This window comes from Nicotiana tomentosiformis, chromosome 3 (assembly GCF_000390325.3).
Source record: "Nicotiana tomentosiformis chromosome 3, ASM39032v3, whole genome shotgun sequence".
Taxonomy (NCBI): Eukaryota; Viridiplantae; Streptophyta; class Magnoliopsida; order Solanales; family Solanaceae; genus Nicotiana; species Nicotiana tomentosiformis.
The window spans coordinates 115,682,594-115,704,875 of NC_090814.1; the positions used below are offsets into that span (position 1 = coordinate 115,682,594).

The window sequence follows — 22,282 nt, forward strand, 5'->3', positions numbered from 1 at the left end:
GATTTTGCCAACTATTTAAAACTTGTTCATTTATATTTCGAATTATATTTAAAAAGGATGAGTTCATAGAATACTTTACGACAAAATCACAAACTAAGCAAATAAAAGTAATTGAATGAATACTTCTTTTAACTTTTGTTCATATATTCAAAATATTTATACTAAAGTTTAACTTTGCCATCTACGTTTGTTAAGGTTTTGCATCTTGTTATCTAATTTTCTAAATTGAGTTTTTCCGCCTAAACTAAAACAAAATACTGCAACGTGTATCCAAGCATTTCTCATCTAAAATAATCGACAATGAAATGATAATTGTCATACCCCACCTTTTTTTCAAACATTGGAATTTTATTAATATAAAATATTGTTTATAAAAATATAAATACTTTATTCAAAAGAAGATGAGTGTAAATATCTACTACTTTATTTTTTTGGTAATTATCTGCCACTTAATATTTTTGGCAATTATCTATTACTTTATTAATCATGGTTAAAGTTACTGTTTAGTTAAGTCAATATGGACCTTTGATATTTCAATTGAACAAGCGTCACAAATCTAAAGAGGAACTTGGGAAAATGGAGAGCATAAGAAAAGGAGAGGAGTTTCTTTCCATAATTTGATCAGTATATTTCTTAATTAAATTGTCACGAACCATGAAAGAGAAGATAATTACAAACTAAAAAATATTCCGAATATATTTCAGCCTAAGCCTTGTCGATGAACCAAATCTACACCCCATAGCCTCCAAGTCTCCAACGGAAGAGATATGGCATTATCGAATGAATTACGAATTAGATGATCTCATGTTTTCTCCCTAAATCACAAATTGGTTCCTTAAGTATGAGAATTGTACTAATAGTATTTCTATTATTTCATATTGTTATATAGTAATTAAGTTCTCCATAGAGTATGTGATAAAGCTGAAGCGTAGAGTTTGAAATAAAATAAAGAGTATATTACATTAAATCATCCTATAATATGATCAGTGGTGCATGGTGGATGATGTTGGTGGTTGACGATAGTGTTTTTGCTTGTGGTTGATAGTAGTGGTAGTAATAATAGAAGTGATTGGTGGTAGACTGGCAACGGCAATGCTTATGATAGTGATGGTTGGTGGTGATAGTTGACACTGGTAGAAGGCGCAGCCTTGACGGATGATGATTGTGAATAGAGTTATGGTGAAGGTCATTTTCCCTAAAATCATTGAATAGTCTCTTAAAATTTTCTAAAGTTTTGTTCAAATTTGAATGATCCAACTCTATTCATACCTATTAAGTGGTTAAATCTTTAACAAAAACATATGTACTTAATGCCATGAGTTATGGGTGGCAAAAACAACCCAAACTCATTTGACCCGCCCAATACTTAATGGGTTGGGTGTCACACCTCCTTTTTTCCGATAGGAATATAGAAATTTTTTCAATTAAAGTGATATTATTCGAAATGAGATTATTTATTTAATTTCAGAGTCGTCACTTGGAATAATTTATGGTGTCCCAAGCCACCGGTTTATTTTAACTATCAAATCGAGGAAATTTGACTCTCTTTTAAAGTTTGCGAAACTAGAAGACCGGGTAAGGAATTCTGTTAACTCGGGAGAAGGTGTTAGGCATTTTCGGATTTCGTAATTTTAGCACCGGTCACTTTAATCATACATGGCTTAACTAATTTGTTTAATTACTTATTTTTAGGACCTATGTGCATTTTACCTTTTACCGCTTTTAATTATAGCGTTATGGATTTATCTTTGAAAACGGATCACATGTGTGTAAATCTGCTTTATTCAGCGCGCTAAAAATCATGTCACGCGTACGTGTACTCGATTAATCATGCTTTATTAATTTAAGATTGTTTTGCCAAAGTCGCACGATCGCGTACTTTGATTTATTTTGGAAAATCATAATTATGTCACGCGAACGTGTACACAATCATAATAGTCGATTAAAATCACGCCTAAAGCAAACTACTAATATTCATGAATTATTTTTCCTACATTGAGATTATTGCAAGGCCAAGAGTTATAGAATGAATTCGTGGAGAAGGGTGTAATTGATCGCTAAAGATATTGGCAAAATATGTTATACCAATGTTGAAGATATTCATCACTTAATGATTATTAGTATTCTTCGTTTATTGAACTGACATCTAGTTTCAACAAGGTCCATCATATCAACATAAGCCAAACTTCACTTTCCATAATAACTAAACTGTTAGTAACAATTACTGTGAAGCAAGGCACTAAAATTGTACTAATATTTATTCCTAACCATCTTGAACTATCAAAAGACATTTTTACCAAAGATAATTTGTTACAACATCTAAGAAATAGACTAAAGAACCGATTTCCCAACATAAATTTCCGAAAATGATAGGAAAGAATCACTGTATCTAAGCTGAAATTTAATTGAACCTATCGAGATAAATCAATTCATATTAAGAACAAAATTTAAACATAAGATTTTCTCTTAACAACTGAACATAAAAAATTTGACTAATCTATAATAACTCAACATAATAAACTCAATAACATCAAAAATGTATAAATAAATCAAAATTATGTGCAAGGCATGCTAACAGAGATGCAAGAAATTAAGCTAAAACATTCACTAAAACATAATAAATATATGAAATAATTTGAAAGTGAGAAAGGGACTTTAGGACTTAGGGATTAATTGGTGGCCAAGAAAAAAGAGTGTGTATGGGCATGTGAGTTTTAAGGGAGAGCATGTGAGTTTGTTACAAAAGATAAGGAAGAATCTTGCCACATAGAAATGACTTATTGACTCTTGCTTTAATATATATATATATATATATATATATATATATATATATATCTTTTAAGAGTGTAAAATAAAAATATTAGCTAAATATTTTAAAATCAAGAACATATAATTTTTTTTGTGATTTTTAATTTTCTTAAATAAAACCTACTAAAAATGAAATAAAGGTTAAAATATGTAGATTAAATTTAAATTTATTTACATACTAAAAAGTGTTGAAAAATTCCAAGTATGATAAAAAAATTAGGTGCTCACTGCTGCCCCTCTTTGCTTGGGAACTTGAAGAGTTTTCAGGCAAAGACAAAGTGAGCCGTGTGATTAATTTTTGATCAAATCTTTATTCAAAAGGGAAAATAAACAAAGGAAAGGGTGCAACTGAGTCCTGATTTTAAACAACCTACATATCCTGGGTCATAAGGGACTCAGGTTGCGTGTAGTTCAAGGAGAATGATAGAATGATGAGTTCGAGAGTCGAGTGAGGTTCCGTCTAGGCTCCGGTCCATGGTCCTGCTATTACATCAAATTAAAATCAAAAGAAACTAAACAAACATATCAGCTATGAGTTACAAGATTCCTATCTATAAGTCTTCTGAAACACAGTCTTGAGTCTTGACTGGTTCTCCACGCAGACTCTGATCTGAACCTTGATGCTTGCAAGCTGTAGGTACTAGTCCATTCTTCTACGGCTTCTTCTGATAAAAACGGGGAATGCAGTGCTCATGATTTCAGTCATGTCTGGAGCAGTCCACGTCTTTTCATCCGCTTCTGCATTTAAGGTTCACTTCTTCTTCTTCTTCTTTTTTATTCTGGATTTGGACTTTTTCTTTTTGTCGTCTCGAACCCTGTGCCTCGAAGTAAAACCTGCCCAGACACCAAAACAAACAAACGAACGAAATTTTTCTGCCCCAGTTTGCACTAGGAAAATTTTGTGAGTTATTGTAACAAAATTCTAAATTACTTCTTTATTGAAAGCAATAAAAGGTAAGGAATAGTGTACCCTGAAAAGATCATGATGACGTTTTTTTTGGATGGTGTTCCTTTATTGTCAAAAAGATGTCTCAACTAAGGATTGGTGTACCTTATGTTGGGAAAATGCGCTCAGGGAATGGTATACCCTATATTGGCAAAGATATCAGGGAGTAGTATACCCTATATTTAAGATCAAATCAACTAGGGAGTGGATACCCTATGTTGGAAAGGAGACTAGGGAGTGGAGACCCTATGTCTAAAACAAAATCAACTAGTGAGTGGAGACCTATGTTGGAAAAGAAGACTACGGAGTGGAGACCCTATGTTTAAAAATAAAAATCAACTAGGGAGTGAAGACTCTATGTTGGAAAAGAGACTAGGGAGTGGAGACCCTATGTCTAAAATAAAATCAACTAGGGAGTGAAGACCATATGTTGAAAAAGAGACTAGGGAGTGGAGACCTTATGTCTAAAACGAACCAAGAAGGATTTTTGTTTTTTTTTTGGTTTTTTTTCTTCTTTTATTTTTTGAGAAAAGTAATTTTCATATTTGTTTTTTGAGAAAATCATTCTTTTAAACAAATTGCCACGACGCTTATTTTCTGAGGGCATGAACAAACGATTTTTTTTTTCAAACCAGACCTTTTTTTTTAGTTATCCTAGGAGAAAATTCATCTGACTAGGTTTCCTTATCTTAGGAGAAAGATTCATCAGACTAAGACGTTTATCCTAGGAGAAAGATTCATCAGATTAGGGCTTTTTTTTTGTTATTTTAGGAGAAAGATTCACGAGACTAAGATTTATTTATCTTAGGAGAAAGATTCATCAGACTAAAACATTTATCCTAGGAGAAAATTTATCACACTAGGGCTTCTTATCTTAGGACAAAGATTCATCAGACTAAGATTTCTATCCTAGGAGAAAATTCATCAGACTAGGTTTTTTATATCTTAGGAGAAATATTCATCATACTAAGACATATATCCTAGGAGAAAGATTCATCAAACTAAGACGTTTAATCCTAGGAGAAAACTTATCAGACTACGTTTATTTTTTTGTTATCTTATGAGAAAGATTCATCAGGCTAAGATTTCTATCCTAGGAGAAAATTCATCAGACTAAGTTTTCTTATCTTAGGAGAAAAATTCATCAGACTAAGACTTCTTATCCTAGGAGAAAATTCATCAGACTAGGTTATTTTATCTTAGGAGAAAGATTCATCAGACTAAGATTTCTATCCTAGGAGAAAGATTCATCAGATTAGGTTTTCTTATCTTAGGAGAAAAATTCATCAGACTAAGACGTCTATCCTAGGAGAAAGTTTAACAGATTATGTTTTATTAATCTTAGGAGAAAGATTCACCAGACTAAAATTTTTTGTCCTCGAAGAAAGATTCACCAAACTAGGTTTTCTTATCTTAGGAGAAAAATTTATCAGACTAAGATGTCTATCCTAAGAGAAAGTTCATAAGACTAGGTTTTATAAGTCTTGGGAGAAAGATTCATCAGACTAAGATTTCTTGTCCTAGGAGAAAGGTTCATCTGACTAGGTTCTCTTATCTTAGGAGAAAAATTCATCAGACTAAGACTTTTATTGGGAGAAAAATCCATAACACTAAGACTTTTTATCCTATGAGGAAAAATGTGAAAAGCAATGGCAAATCACGCTAGCAAGACAGATAAATACAATGATTTGAGAAACTTCTCTTTGTCAGCTCTTTTCTTCTTTTCATTTTTTTTGTATAGAATAACTTTCCTTGCACTGCTTTGTTCCTGTTTCAAAAAAAAAAAATTGTTAGTTTTGAAAGTGGTGGTCGGTTTGTGGCCTTGAGTCTTGGGCAGCTTGGCTTTTGCTCAATCAACTTGAGTCGGTTTTAAGTGACTTTTGCTCTGCATCAACCCTGATTGTTTCACACCCAGTACCATTTGTATTTATGGCTCAATCAGCCTTATCCCAACTGGAGATCTCTGCTTAGGTGACATTTTCTGATATCTTGAATGGATTTTTCTTTTGAAGCAATTTGTCTGTCAGAGAGAATCACAATTGGTAAGTGCCTTTTGCATGATGTGTGTATTTCATAGGCCTTGTTTAGTACTACAGAGAATCCCTGATTAACCTTGAGGTTATCTTTGCTTGCTTTAGCCAAGTACGCTGATAAGAGTCTGTTAGGGGAGCCTTTGCATGAATCCTCAAAGGCATGTTGACTGTAACAACTGGGTGTGATGGCCAAATTTACTTTGTGCAACTGAAAAGCTGGTAGCAGATTTTGAAATCTTTTCTTGCTTGTTTTGACAAGAACTGACTCAGAGTGAAGGACACAATGATGCAAAGAAACAATATTAACAAGAAATGCCCCTGTCGGGAAGGATAGAAGGAAGAGTGTTTTTTTTCAATAACTAGCCTTAATGATCATGACATGCATTTTGGACTTAATGGCCTGATTTATCAAACTGATCAAATCTTTCCTTTTACCATTCTTATGACCTTTGAAGTCGGGCTTGTTTGTGCCAAAACTTTGCATCAGCTCACAGCTCACCTTCGACTAGTGGTGCACCAAGGGATTTTCACCAACAAGCCTCTCTTATTTATTTATCTCTACTTATCGTCGCCTTACAGTGCCCGTGAGAGTTTTCACTAGTAAGACTCTCTCATTTTTTAACTTATTTTTTTCTTTCCTTTTTTTATGAGCAACTTGACAGTGTTCTATGTCGCGTGACAGTCGTTGCTCATTGCATTCTTGGCATTCTTAAAGGCATATCGGGAGGTCTTTAATTGGAAGGTTTTCGAATATGGTTGGAAGGAAAGGACGGCATGAAGGCTCAAAGTAGACTCAAAATGAGGGGTTGTAGACTTACAACTTTTGGAATCGACTCTTTCAAAAGTGAAACAAAATCTTTGCCCCAGTTTCAGATACTAGAGATTTTTTTGGATTTATTTTTTGAATTCTTATTTGGTTGGACCGAACCGAGTAAGGCTGCTTACGTATCCTTTTTTTTAAAGGAATCAGGTCAAACGTAGTTCAAACATCTGACCTAACTATATTTTTCTGTTTCTCTTTCTTTTTCACTTTTTTTTTCTTTTCAAAGTAAGTTGTCCCAGCCTTTATTTTCTGGGAGTATGGACCTTTGACTGTTCTCTTTTTTTACTTGAAATTTCAATGAGTTGCCCCATTTTTACTCTGGGAGCATGGACCTTCCTTTTCATTTTCATTTTTTTTAATGTTGACTCTAAACTTGATTCCAAAAGAGGGTGGTCAAAGAAAATAACACAGGCTTAAAAGGGGTAACAAAGGGTAAAAAGTATTTGAGTAGCATAAAAAGGGCCTCCTAGCCTTGAGAATGCCAATATGGTATCCTTTCGTGATCACAGCATTGATGGACATGTTGCTTTCTCGGTCTTTTTCATTGTAAAGTTGTATGAGCAATACTTTCCTCGCAGTGAATGACCCTTGTCAATTTGGGTGCATTTTTTTAGGATTTTGTCTTGATGTAGAAGATGCATTTTGCCACTAACTGATCCATTTCAAGTTGTCTCGAATACACCTTCTTTTGAAAAACACTTTCTATCTCTTAGTGCGAAACAAACTTCAACCCGCCCGATCATCCTTAAGCCTGATCTTCTCAAGGGTTTTTATTCATATCTTTATTCATCTTCAAAAGCTCACTAGAACTAGCGTGAAGAACTATGCACAAAATGGACACAAAATAATTGACTATTTTTTATTGAATAAAGGATAGCAGGGTCTGATAATACAAAAAGAAGAAGAAAAGACGACAAAATAAGCTACCATGTCTAAAAGAGGAGTGACTTTTCAATTACTAAGCGACATCTTAATCACAAATTTGCACATCAGTACTACTACGACATTCAACCCTTATATTCCTTCCGATTCAGCACTCTGATTTTGGCTTTTTGATCAAAATATTCCCAATATTGGCTATCAGATTTTTAGAGTTACAACATGGGAACTTTCACAGTAACTAATTTGCCAAAGGACTTGGATGAATTCTCATGTATCCCTATCATCACATATCATCCAAGCAAAGCATGTCCTATTGCTCAAAACTGGTAGAAGTCAGCCAACATTTGCCTTCATTTTATTACCAACTTATCTAATTGTCTTTTCGTGACCTTAACTGGATCAACAATAGTGGTTCTTGTTCCTTCGGTTGAGAAGATACTTTTATTTCTAAGGGATCCTAGACTCGCCATTGCAAACCAACAAACCGACCACCTTTAACCAAATTTTATTTCAAAACAATAAGCATGTTAGAATGAACACTCTTTTTTTCTTTCTTTTATTTTCTTTTTTTTTTTCTTTTGTCACTCTTTTTTTTCATTTTTGTTTCAAAATCATTCGATCGAACCTGATATGGGTTGCCTACGTATCATGTGGGAACATGAATCAGATCTTGCGTAGTTCGGAAAGATCATAAATAAAGTAAATAAACTAACTATTTTTTTGGATTTGAATTCCTTTTTTTCGAAAGAAAGGCTTATAAAGAAGAAAGAAAATATTTTTGGATTTTGATTTTGATTTTTTTTTTTTGAGAATTTTTGAAAAGAAAGACTTCTAAAGAAGAAAGAATTTTTTTTTTTGAATTTCGACATTTGTTTTTTGGAATTTCAAAAGATAAACTTCTAAAGAAGAAAGGAAATATTTTTGAAATTTTGGACTTTTATTTTGACCTTATGTAAGAAAATATTTTTGAATATTGAATTTTTTTTTAAATTTTCGAAAGAAGAATGAAAATATGTTTGGATTTTTAGAAGAAAGTAAAACAAAATATTTTTGTATTTTTAAAAATTGGGATCTGAAAGTAAGACTTTCTAAAGAAGGAAGTAAAGGAAAATATTTTTGGATATTTTAAAAATTGTGGGCCGGAACCGATGAGATTTGACTACGTATCTCACATTCGATGAGAATCAGACCTGCGTAGTTCGGCAGCTTTGACATAACAGGAAAATATGACTTATTTTGATTATTTTTTTCAAAATTTCGGTAGAGTTTCGGAATTTTTTAAATACCTGAATTTTTCAAAATCGGGTGATTTTATCTCCTACCTCACTCTTGGTTTTTCTTTTGATTTTTCTTAGCTGATCAACATGCAAGCTGAAACAAATAAATGCACAAATAACACGTAAGATGCATCAGGATGGTTTTTTATTTCGGGTACACCTGTCCTAGACAGACCCAACCCTTGTGTTGAGTCCCCAATCTCAAATGCATGTGATGCAAATAAACGTTACTACTAGGGCTCCGGCATGAGGCTATGTTATTCTAGGTTTAAATCCTGGGAGGAGTGTTTTAGACCTGGCTTACCCAAGCAGAGAGCTCGAGCCGAGGTGGGGGTAATGTACCGAGAGCACGAAAGTCTACCCGGCCTAGTTGCTGATCCAGCCTCGTTCTATTTGGTACGACCTCTAACATAAAAGTGGGTCACATGTACGTGTGCACCATATTTTTAGAAGACTTAGAAGGGAGGCGTAAGATGACAGTTTTAATACAGTTCAAATAATATCAAAGCGGTAAATGAGCGACAATTAGGACATTAGGCCCACAAACACAGCAATATCAATAAACAATAATGCCAAGTACAGATTACATTATAAGCTCGAATTCTGAACCCTGAACAAGAGATTCTGGGTTCGATCCCCAGCAGAGTCGCCAGAGGTGTCACACCTCCTTTTTCCCGATAGGAATAGGGGATTTTTCCAATTAAAGTAATATTATTCGAAATGGGATTATTTATTTAATTTCAAAGTCGTCACTTGGAATAATTTATGGTGTCCCAAGTCACCGGTTTATTTTAAATCCCAAATCAAGAAAATTTGACTCTGTTTTAAAATTTGCGAAACCAGAAGACCGGGTAAAGAATTCTGTTAACCCGGGAGAAGGTGTTAGGCATTCTCGGATTTTATAATTTTAGCACGGTTACTTTAATCATACATGGCTTAACTAATTTATTTAATTACTTATTTTTAGGACCTATGTGCATTTTACTTTTTACCGCTTTTAATTATAGCGTTATGGATTTATCTTTGAAAACGGATCACATGTGTGTAAATCCGCTTTATTCAGCACGCTAAAAATTATGTCATGCATACGTGTATACGGTTAATCATGCTTTATTAATTTAAGATTATTTTGTCAAAGTCGCGCGAACGCGTACTTTGATTTATTTTGAAAAATCATAATTATGTCACGCGAACGTGTACACAATCACGATAGTCGATTAAAATCACGCCTAAAGCAAACTACGAATATTCATGAATTATTTTTCCTACTTTGAGATTATTGCAAGGCCAGTAGTTAAAGAATGAATTCGTGGAGAAGGGTGTAATTGATCGCTAAAGGTATTGGCAAAATATGTTATACCAATGTTGATATTCATCACTCAATGGATTATTAGTATTCTTCATTTATTGAACTGACATCTAGCTTCAACAAGGCCCATCACATCAACATAAGCCAAACTTCACTTTCCATAATAGCCAAACTATTAGTAACAATTACTGTGAAGCAAGACACTAAAATCATACTAATTTTTATTCCTAATCATCTTGAACTATCAAAAGGCATTTTTACCAAAGCTAATTTGTTACAGCATCTAAAAATTGACTAAAGAACCGATTTTCCAACATAAATTTCCGAACATGATAGGAAAGAATCACTGTATCTAAGCTGGAATTTAATTGAACCTATCGAGATAAACCAATTCACATTAAGAACAAAATTTTAACATAATATTTACTCTTAACAACTGAACATAGAAAATCTGACCAATCTTTAATAACTCAACACAATAAACTCAATAAAATTAAAAATGTATAAACAAATCAAAATTATGTGCAAGGCATTCTAACAGAGATGCAAGGAATTAAGCTAAAACATTCACCAAAGCATAATAAGTATATGAAATAATTTGAAAGTGAGAAAGAGACCTTTTGTTTTGTATTATTGAAGATAAATCAGTGAAGAGTTCAACGAAGCCAAATGTGCTTGAGAAATAGGAGAACAACTAAGACCGTCGACCGAATCTCTAACAAAACCCACTCGCCGGAGGCCGAAAAACTCAAAGGCGGGTCAGAAAACTCATTAAACTCAGTTGATTTACCCAACTGAAATGGAGCTTCGGTTTTTAGTAAAAATGGAGGTAAGGCGACTGTTTTGGTGACTTCTTTGGATCTATTTTGAGTTAGACTTGGGGTTGTTTTAGGATTATTTTGGAGCTACTGTTGAGCTGATTTTGTCAAGAAAAAAAAAAACTAGATTTGGGATGAGTTTAATCGATAGGAAGAGAAAAGATGAAATTCGGTGTTGGAAATTTTTGAGAGAGGGTAATGATGGGCTTGGATGGTATTTGGATGATTTTTCCTTCTGCTTTTTCGTCTATTTTTTTTGGTTTCTTTTTCGATCTCCTCCTCTCTGTCCTTCCCCCCACTGTTCTGTTCCTTCTTCTTTTGCTTTTCCATTTTTTCCTTTCCCTTTCAAGTGAGGTCGGTCATGGTTAGAGAATGAGGGGGTTGGGCTGCTGGGAATTGGGAAATTGAGAGGAGCTGATCTTTTATGTGTGTGTATGGGGGGCCCCTCTAGAAATTAGGTCTTAGGGATTAATTGGTGGTCAAGAAAAAAGAGTGTGTATGGGCATGTGAGTTTTGAGGGAGAGCATGTGAGTTTGTTATAAAAGATAAGGAAGAATCTTGCCATATGGAAATGACTCATTGGCTCTTGCTTTAATATATATATATATATATATATATATATATATATATATATATATATATATATAAAGCAAGAGCCAATGAGTCATTTCGCGACATACTTGTATATGATAACGTTAAGGACATCGCGTCCTTAACTCCGTTATTGTTCTGTAAAAATTGAGGACATAATGTTAAGGATTTGGTATCCTTAACATGACTGTTGTTCTAAAAAATATTAAGGACAAAGTGTCGTGTATTTTGCAGCTTGTATTAATAAAGTTAAGGACACGATGTCCTTAACTTCATGACTGTTATTCTAAATATTAAGGATATAGTGTCCTGTATTTGCAAATTGTATTAATAAAGTTAAGGACACGATGTCCTTAACTTCATGACTGTTGTTCTAAATATTAAGGACACTATATCCTTAATATTTTTACTGCACACATCAAAGTGAAGGACAACTTGTCCTTAACCTTTATAATGCACACATCAAAGTTAAGGACACCATGTCCTTAACTTTTACAATGCACACATCCAAGTTAAGGACAGCTTTTCCTTAACTTTTACAATGCACACATCAAAGTTAAGGACACCATGTCCTTAACTTTTTCACTGCACACATCAAAGTTAAGGACACCATGTCCTTAATTTTTACAATGCACACATCAAAGTTAAGGACACCATGTCCTTAATTTTTACAATGCACACATCAAATGCACACATCCAAGTTAAGGACACCATGTCCTTAACATTTTGACTACACACATCAAAGTTAAGGACATAGTGTCTTATTTTTGCAACTTGTACTGATAAAGTTCAGGACATGATGTCCTTAACTTCATGACTACTGTGTAAAAATTAAGGACATAGTGTCCTGTTTTTGCAACTTGTACTAATAAAGTTTAGGACATGATGTCCTTAACTTCATGACTACTGTGTAAATATTAAGGATATAGTGTCATGTATTTGCAACTTGTATTGATAAAGTTTAGGACTTGATATCCTTAACTTCATGACTGTTGTTCTAAATATTAAGGACATAGTGTCCTGTGTTTTGCAACTTGTATTGATAAAGTTTAGGACATCTTGTCCTTAACTTCACGATTGTTGTATAAATATGTCCTGAATTTTCCATTTTTTTGACTTGCAGGATGGATACAATATGTATTATAGTTGCTTTTAATGGTAGATGGACTGCATACTATAAGTATCTTGATCATCAAACAAAGCTTGTTCTAGTACCTGAGGCAATTCGATTTGAAGATTTCATTAACCAGGTCTTTGAAGTTATTGAATTGGATAGAGACAAGTTTGAAGCAATCATATGGTTTGATATCAATCTGGGAAGAAGCAAGGGAATGCTTGTATCCAAAGATTTAGATCTTCACACATGTATAGAGTTACTAAAAAGTCATTCACTCTTCAAGGGCTGTCGTTTCATTGTTGATATTTCAGAAAGAGTTTTTGATTCTACAAGTACCTTTGAACATGTCAATACAGAAACTCAACAAGACAATCAAGACAAATGCCAACAGATAATGGAAATAGATGTGGTTGAAGCTCAATCAATAACTGAAGAGGTGCTTCAAACATTTGATTATATTCAAGTGGAAGGATAAAACATTATAGATATTGACAACGAACAAGCTTTGGGTATTCAAGTCTTAGAGAGTGCACCGGTAATAGAAGAAGTTGCTGAAAAAATCATTACTCAACTAACTAGACGAAGCTCAAATTCAAAACAAAAAGAATCCCCAACTACGATATTAAGAGAAAATGCTTCGTTGGATGAAATAAAAGTGGGATCAATATTTGACAAAAAGAAGAGTATAATTAACTGTTTTTCCAATATAGCAATTAAAGGACATTTTGAATTCAAGGTTGTTAGATCAAGCTCAACAAGATATTCGTTGAAATGCAATGATGATAGGTGTGGGTGGTGTGTGCGTGCTTTCAGAATTAAAGATTCAACACTATTCAAGATAGTAAAGATTGAGAAAAATCATGACTACTCAGTTAACACTATGAAAGTTGATCAAAGGCATGCAACTTCAAAGTTGATTAGTGGTTACATTATCGACAATCTTCGAGACCCAAGGTTTGAAGTTACACCAACCTTTGTCATGGCAGAATTGCAAAAATTGCATAGACTAGACATTGGTTATCACAAGGTGTGGCGTGCTATTCAATGTGCTTCAGCTTTAATAAGAGGAATTCTTGAAGATAGACGACATACTGTAATTATTGTCTTCATATTTGTATATGATGAAAAGTAAAAATCCGGGAACATACACTAACATAAAGATAGACGACAACAACAGGTAAACAATCAAAAAGAGTGTATTAGTCTGTTTTATAAACTTTAGGACATTGTGTCCTTAACTTAGATGTGTGAAATAAAAATGTTAAGGACATGATGTCCTTAACTTTGATGTATGTAGTTAAAAAGCTAAGGACACGGTGTCCTTAACTTTGATGTGTGCAGTGAAAATGTTAAGGACATGGTGTCCTTAACTTTGATGTGTGCACTGAAAAGGTTAAGGACATGGTGTCCTTAACTTTGATGCGTGCATTGTAAAAGTTAAGGACAAGCTGTCCTTAATTTGGATGTGTGCATTGTAAAAGTTAAGGACATGGTGTCCTTAACTTTGATGTGTGCATTGTAAAGGTTAAAGACAAGTTGTCCTTAACTTTGATGTGTGCAGTGAAAATGTTAAAGACATGGTGTCCTTAACTTGGATGTGTGTAGTGAAAACTTAAGGACATGGTGTCCTTAACTTTGATGTGTGCATTGTAAAAGTTAAGGACATGTTGTCCTGAACTTAGAGTTACAAGTTAAAAAGTTAAGGATATGTAGGCCTGAACTTAGAGTTGCAAGTTAAAAAGTTAAGGACATGTAGTCCTAAACTTCAAGTTACAAGCTCACAAATTAAGGACACTTGGTCTTTAACTTAGAGTTACAAGCACAGAAATTAAGGACAGGTAGTCCTGAACTTAGAGTTCCAATTTTAAAAAATAAGGACATGTAGTCCTGAACTTAGAGTTACAAGTTAAAAAGTTAAGGACATGTAGTGTTGAACTTAGAGTTAGAAGTTAAAAAGTTAAGTACGGGTAGTCCTAAACTGAGAGTTACAAGCTCAAAAATTAAGGACATGGTGTTCTTAACTTAGAATTACAAGCACAGAAATTAAGGATATTACCTTGATGTCATTTTGAATCCTTTTTTTTTTTATAAAGTTATTTTTTGATGTATTCTAGTACATTCTACCTCCATATCCTTTTTGAACTTCTCCGATAATCTCTGAATCAAAAACCATAAAAATAAAAAATTCTCTTAAGCAAAAATAAGCAAATAAAAAACTAATGATATTCAAAGACAGAAAACCTACGTTAACAATTTTCTTAAGCAAGACTTCATCAAATTGTGTTGAAGGCATTGAACTTTGATCTTGAGACAATGGCACATGCACACTAGTGGGCTGCGCATCTACTTCAGAAGAAAGAAATGGTACCATCTCAAGCAACTGATACAACTATTATATAAGAAAAAAAAACTTAAGTATTCAGAAATAAAACACATAAACAAAAAATTAGCTAGTAATCCTGTTAACTTACTTTTTCATTATGGAAGTACTTTTTACATAGGGTGTCATAATGTGGAGATTTCATATCTAAATAACATAGCATTCGAGGGAACCCACATTCTCTGAAGTTCACAGATTGTTTTTCCTGAAAAATTGGGAATACTTTCATAATCCAAACATAGAAGGCGAAAGGGAATCCAAGTATAGTATAACTGTCATTCTCTTTATCTTTATCTTTCTCATTCTCATTCTCATTGTCTGAAGTATTTTGTTTTGGCTTCAAGCAGCTCTTCAATGATTTTAGTAACTTTACATAACAAAGAGAGCCCTAATTGAAAGAAGAGCAGAGTTCATCGTCATCTACGATTTTCATTACCCGCTCAGACACATTCCGATTCTTGCGCTTCCCCATCAACACAGATTCAACAAAATAAATTATTGCCAACTTCACCGCATCATCATGGCTGCCTACAAATGATGCAGTTGTACCATATGGGTGACTAGTAATAAAATGCCACAAATCGCCTAACTCGATTCTATCCTTTCCAGGGAAGTAGACTTTCGAAAGCCTATTCTCTCTTTCACGTAAAACTTTGAAGTCCACTGAAGAAGAACATTTCAACCCAGTAATTATCTGGAACGCTTCACGTGTAAACTTCACTTCATGATCAAAAACCTTGAATGCCATTAAATGTTTCAAACTCGAGATAATGTGGCCTGTAGGCTTAATAGTCGAGTGAGTGCTTGCTCGAACTCGGAATAACAGTAGCCCGTAGGCTTAATAGTCGAGTGAATGTTTCGAACTCGAGATAATGTAGCCCATAGGCGTAATGGTCGAGTGAGTGCTTGCTCGAACTCGGAATTACAGTAGCCCGTAGGCTTAATAGTCGAGTGAATGTTTCGAACTCGAGATAATATAGCTCGTAGGCGTAATGGTCGAGTGAGTGCTTGCTCAAACTCGGAATAACAGTAGCCCGTAGGCTTAATAGTCGAGTGAATGTTTCGAACTCGAGATAATGTGGCCCGTAGGCTTAATAGTCGAGTGAGTGCTTGCTCGAACTCGGAATAACAGTAGCCCATAGGCTTAATAGTCAAGTGAATGTTTCGAACTCGAGATAATGTGGCCCGTAGGCTTAATAGTCGAGTGAATGTTTCGAACTCGAGATAATGTGGTCGTAGGCGCAATGGTCGAGTGAGTGTTTCGAACTCGAGATAAAGGTAGCCCGTAGGCTTAATAGTCGAATGATTGTTCCAAACTTGAAATATCGTAGCCCGTAGGCGTAATGGTCGAGTGAGTGCTTGCTCGAACTCGGAATGAAAGTAGCCCGTGGGCTTAATAGTTGAGTGAATCTTAATTCTGGTTGCACAATAAATCTCAAGTCATTGCACATGTGTTTATGTTTGGGCCAATCTATATGAGCATGGTTCATTTTGACTATTTGGCTCTTACAATTTTTCCTGTTGGAACCCTATTGTTGTGAGATGACTTTTTTGCATCTGAACTCGATGTATTTGAGGGCCCTGATGCCCACCTGGTATTTGAGATCGGTTGGAAAGAGGCCTCGGATATTGTTAAAAGTGCAGCACGATCGATGGTTGCCTCATTAAAAACCTTGTCGAAAAACCAATTTGGGAGAAAATCGGTCTAAGGGAAAAAGAGTGCAACGCGTGCTTTTAAGCGAAAGATCTACTTCAGCTCTTGTTCGGACTTCTGCATGGGTCAGTTAGATGAATATGGAAAGGTCGTACCTTAGCAGTAATACCGTTTTAGATGTGATACATTCCAACTGCTTGATAGCTGTTTGCTGTTTATGATGCCAAGCATGTATGATCCTTTTCCAACGTTCTCGAGCACTTGGTATGGTCCTTCCCAATTTGGTCCTAATTTTCCTTCATTTGGATTCCGAGTATTGATGGTGACTTTTCTTAATACTAGGTCCTCGGGCTTGAAATGGCGAAGTTTAGTTCTCCGATTATAATACCTTTCGATTCGTTGCTTTTGGGCGGCCAATCGGATGAGGGCAGCTTCTCATCCTTCGTCCGATAATTCAAGGCTGGTGTTCATAGCCTCGTTATTTGATTCTTCCGTCATGAATCGAAATCTGGGACTAGGTTCACTGACTTTGATTGGTATCAATGCTTCGGAACCATATACTAAGGAGAATGGGGTCGCCCCCGTACTGGATTTTGACGTTGTTCGGTATGCCCAAAGGACTTCGGGGAGGATTTCTCTTTATTTTCCCTTCGCGTCGTTCAATCTCTTCTTCAGGTTTTGAAGAATAGTCTTGTTCGTTGATTCGACCTGACCGTTCCCACTGGGGTGGTATGACGTTGATAATATCCTTCTTATTTTGTGATTTTCGAAGAATTTTGTGATTTTGCTGCCAACGAATTGCTTCCCATTGCCGCATACTATTTCGGCGGGTATCCCAAATCGGCATATGATATGATACCAAATAAAGTCTATAACTTCTTTCTCTCTTATTTTCTCAAACGCCTGTGCTTCAACCCATTTAGAAAAATAGTCAGTCATAAATAAAATAAATTTGGCTTTACCTGGGGTCGATGTCAGAGGGCCGACGATGTCCATTCCCAATTTCATGAATGGCCGTGGGGATAGGACCGAGTGAAGTTGCTCTCCGGGTTGATGGATTATTGGCGCAAATCTTTGATATTTATCACATTTACGAACAAATTCTTTTGCATCTTTGCCCATATCGATCCAATAATACCCCGCTCTGATCACTTTTCGAACTAATGTGTCGGCACCGGAGTGATTGCCACAAGTGCCCTCGTGTACTTCCCGGAGGATATAATGGGTATCTCTCGGACCCACGCATATCGCCATCGGTCCATCGAATGTTCTTCGATATAGTGTTCCGTCCGCAGCCAACGTAAATCGAGCAGCTTTAGTCCGTAGGGACCTGGAATCTTTAGGGTCTGAAGGGAGCTTTTCGTTTTTTAAGTATTCAATATACTTGTTTCTCTAATCCCAGGTTAAGCTAGTAGAATTTATTTCGGCATGCCCATCTTCGATTACCGATCTTGAAAGTTGAACGATAGTCCCCGAGCTCAAATCATCTACCTCGACTGACGATCCCAAATTTGCAAGAGCATCGGCCTCATTATTCCGTTCTCGTGGAACATGCCGTAGGGTCCATTGTTTGAAATGGTGTAAAGTGATAAGCAGTTTGTCCAAATACCTTTGCATCCTACCTTCTCGGACTTCGAAGGTTTTGTTTACTTGACTCACCACCAGCAAAAAGTCACAATGCGCCTCAATGACTTCTGCTCCCAAGTTTCTAGCTAGTTCGAGACCTGCAATCATGGTTTTATACTTGGCCTTGTTGTTGGTTAACCTGATAGTTTTAATAGATAGCCTAATAATATTACCCGTGGGGGGTTTCAAAACTATGCCTAACCCGGACCCCTTTATATTCGAAGCACCGTCCGTAAAAAGGATCCATACCCCGGACGTAATACCTGATTTCAAAAGGAGTTCCTTTTCGACTTCGGGTATGAGGGTTGGTGTGAAGTCGGCCACACAGTCTGCTAAAATTTGAGACTTGATGGCCTTACGGGGTTGATATTCGATATCGTACCCACTGAGTTCGATGGCCCATTTGGCCAATCGGCCTAATAGTTCGGGCCTATGTAAAATATTACGGAGTGGACATGTGGTTAATACGCTTATGGGGTGACATTGAAAGTACGGTCTTAACTTTCTAGATGCGCTTACCAGCGCAAGTGCCAATTTTTCTAAGTGCGGATACCTAGTTTCCGCTTCTCCTAAGGTCTGACTTACGTAATAAACGGGAAATTGTGTACCTTGCTCTTCTTGAACTAGGACACTGCTTACGGCGACTTCCGATACCGCCAAGTACAAGTATAGTTTTTCGTCGGTTTTTGGAGTGTGAAGCAGTGGTGGGCTCGATAGATATCATTTCAATTCCTGTAACTCTTGTTGGCATTCCGGTGTCCAGGCGAAGTCGTTCTTCTTTTTGAGTAGGGAGAAAAATTTGTGACTTCGATCTGATGATCTTGAAATGAATCGGCCTAAGGCTGCAATTCTTCCCGTTAACCTTTGTACAACTTTCATGCTGTCCACGATGGTGATGTCTTCGATGGCCTTGATTTTGTCGGGGTTGATCTCAATTCCCCGATTTGACACCATGAAGCCGAGGAACTTGCCTGAACCGACCCCGAAAGCACATTTTTCGAGGTTGAGCTTCATGTTGTATTTCCTCAGAATCTCGAACGTTTCCTGCAAATGGGCTAAATGGTCCTCTGCGCGCAGGGACTTAACTAGCATGTCATCAATATAGACTTCCATGGATTTACCTATTTGTTCTTCGAACATTCTGTTTACTAGGCGTTGATAAGTAGCTCCTGTATTTTTTAGCCCGAAGGGCATTACGTTATAACAATATGTTCCATATCGGGTCACAAATGAAGTCTTTTCCCGGTCGTCTGGGTTCATATGAATTTGATTATACCCGGAATAGGCGTCGAGAAAGGTGAGGATCTCATGGTCGGCCGTGGCATCGATCATACGATCGATGTTGGGCAGTGGAAAGGAATCTTTGGGGCATGCTTGGTTCAAGTCCTTATAGTCCACACACATTCTAAGTTTGTTCCCTTTTTTAGGTACTACAACCACATTGGCTAACCATTCGGGGTATTTTACCTCCCGAATGGACCCTATCTTGAGAAGTTTGGTTACCTCGTCCTTTATGAATGCGTGCTTCTCCTCGGACTGGGGCCTTCTTTTTTGCTTCACCGGTCAGAACCTAGGGTTCAAGCTTAGTTGGTGCGCCGTTATGTCCGGTGGGATCCCTGTTATATCTAGATGGGACAAGGCAAAACAGTTGATGTTATTGATAAGAAATTGAATGAGTTTCTTCCTGAGTTCGGGGCTCAAACCCGTTCCCAGGTCTTTCGTTCGGGCCAGTGTTCGATCAGTATGATTTGCTCCAGTTCCTCAATTGTTGATTTGGTGGCATCGAAATCATCGAGGGTTACGAAGGATCGAGGGATCCATAGATCATCATCATCTTCTCCAATGTTCTGCTTACCTGGCTGGGTCGAAGCCGGTGTCTGTGATTGCTATTTGGCGCTCTACTCTCCGATTGTGTCTCCTTCTGAACCTGATCCTTTTATCGGCGAAGACGAGGATATTGATTTTGCTTCTTCGACGGAGAACATTTCCTTTGCGGTCGGTTGTTCTCCGTACACTATTTTGGCACCTCCCGGTGTTGGGAATTTGAGGACCTGGTGTAGGGTCGAAGGTACGGCTCTCATGCTGTGGATCCACAGCCTTCCGAAAAGGGCGTTATATCTCATATCACATTCGATCACGTGAAACTTTGTTTCCTGGATGGTTCCGGCCTCGTTTATCGGTAGGGTAATCTCGCCTTTGGTGGTTTCAAATGCCATATTGAATCCATTTAGAACCAAAGTTGCGGGTACAACCTGATCTTGCAGGCCGAGCTGTTCTACGACCCTCGATCTGATGATATTAGCCGAGCTACCTGGATCAATTAACACATGCTTAATCTTAGTTTTATTCATGAGTACGGATATTACCAGTGCATCGTTATGGGGTTGGATGATTCCCTCTGTATCTTCATCACTGAAGGACAAAGTCTCTATAGGTGTATAATCTTGAGTTCGAGATCGCTTTTCCCTCACAATCGATATTTTAGTGAGTTTAAGCATCGGTCCCTGAGGGGCATCGACGCCGCCGATGATCATGTGAATGGTGTGATGCGGTTCTTCTGGCTCGTTTTGCTTGCCGAATTCCTTGTTCCTAAAATGGTTCTTCGCCCTATCACTCAGAAATTCTCGAAGGTGTCCTTTGTTAAATAAGCGGGCTACTTCCTCTCTTAGTTGCCTGCAATCTTTCGTTCTGTGGCCATAGGTGCCATGATATTTGCACATTTGATTGGGATTCCTTTAGGCAGGATCGATCTGCATGGGTCGAGGCCATATGGTGTCTTTGATGCGTCTGATGGCCGATACGATGGCGGATGTATCAATGTTGAAGTTATACTCCGACAATCGAGGGACTTCTATAGGATCGGCATATTTATCAAAGCCGCTCTTGCTCATAAGTCCTCGAGAATTTTGCCCCCGATCAGTCCTTCGGTTGTTCCGAACCGTATCACGTGCTAAACCGTTATTCATACGATCTGTGTCATACGGTTGGTATCGGTCTCTGTTCAACCTTTGTTCTCTGTTGATTTCCCTCTGATTTCCCCCTGATTTTTAATTGGTACCGGTTGTGTATATCTGCCCAAGTTATTATTGGGTACTCGATCAAATTTTGTTTCAGACGACGTGATGCTGTCGAACTTAGCCCGTTCAGTCCTTGGGTGAAAGCTTGTACGACCCAATCGTCTGTGACCGGTGGCGAGTCCATACGTTCCATTTGAAATCGGGATACCAATTCCCTCAGCATTTCGTTACCCCTTTGTTTTACTTTGAAGAGGTCTGATTTCCTTGTTGCAATCTTTATGGCACCAACATGTGCTTTTACGAACGAATCTGCTAACATGGCAAAAGAATCAATGGAATTTGGTGGTAAGTTGTAATACCAGATCATTGTTCCCTTTGCGAGGGTTTCTCCGAACTTTTTCAACAACACGAATTTGATCTCATCATCCTCTAAATCGTTGCCTTTGATGGCACATGTGTAGGAGGTGATGTGTTCGTTAGGATCGGTCGTACCGTTATATTTGAGAATTTCGGGCATACGAAATTTTTTGGGGATTGGTTTTGGGGCCGCGCTCGAGGGAAAAGGCTTTTGTATGAATTTTTTCGAATCGAGCCCTTTTATCATTGGCAGAGCCCCCAGGATTTGATCGATCCTAGCGTTATACGTTTCCACTTTTTTGTCGTTGGATTCGACTCGTTTTGTGAGTTCCTCGAGCAATTTAGCAATTTCAGGAGTGGTCCCCAATTCCTGCTCGTTTGATTTTACTACGGCGGGCTCCGTTCTGGGGGTGACTTCTCGAAGAAGCGGATTGGAGTTCGGCCCGCTTTGCATATGAGTTCGGCTCTGCAACTGAGCTATCGCTGCTTGTTGGGCTTGTAACATTTCGAAAATCATATGCAAGCTGACCCCGATTTCCCCCGTGCTGTAGGTGTCTCGGGCTATGGGTCGAGCGCCGCCCTGAACGCTTCTTTCCGGTTCAGAACGTGATTTGCTTCTAGAGCTATTTGTGAATTGATATCCA

The 22,282-nt window shown here is 36.9% G+C and overlaps 1 long non-coding RNA gene across 1 annotated transcript in view; it reads right to left on the minus strand.

The window, feature by feature from the left end:
* The window catches only part of LOC138907166 (uncharacterized), an 82,339-nt gene extending 71,025 nt beyond the window's left edge, over positions 1–11,314 (minus strand). Inside the window, exon 1 of the long non-coding RNA XR_011414928.1 lies at positions 6,581–11,314. This is a non-coding gene — a long non-coding RNA (uncharacterized lncRNA). The remainder of the gene's footprint in view (positions 1–6,580) is intronic.
* Between the last annotated feature and the right edge of the window lie 10,968 nt (positions 11,315–22,282).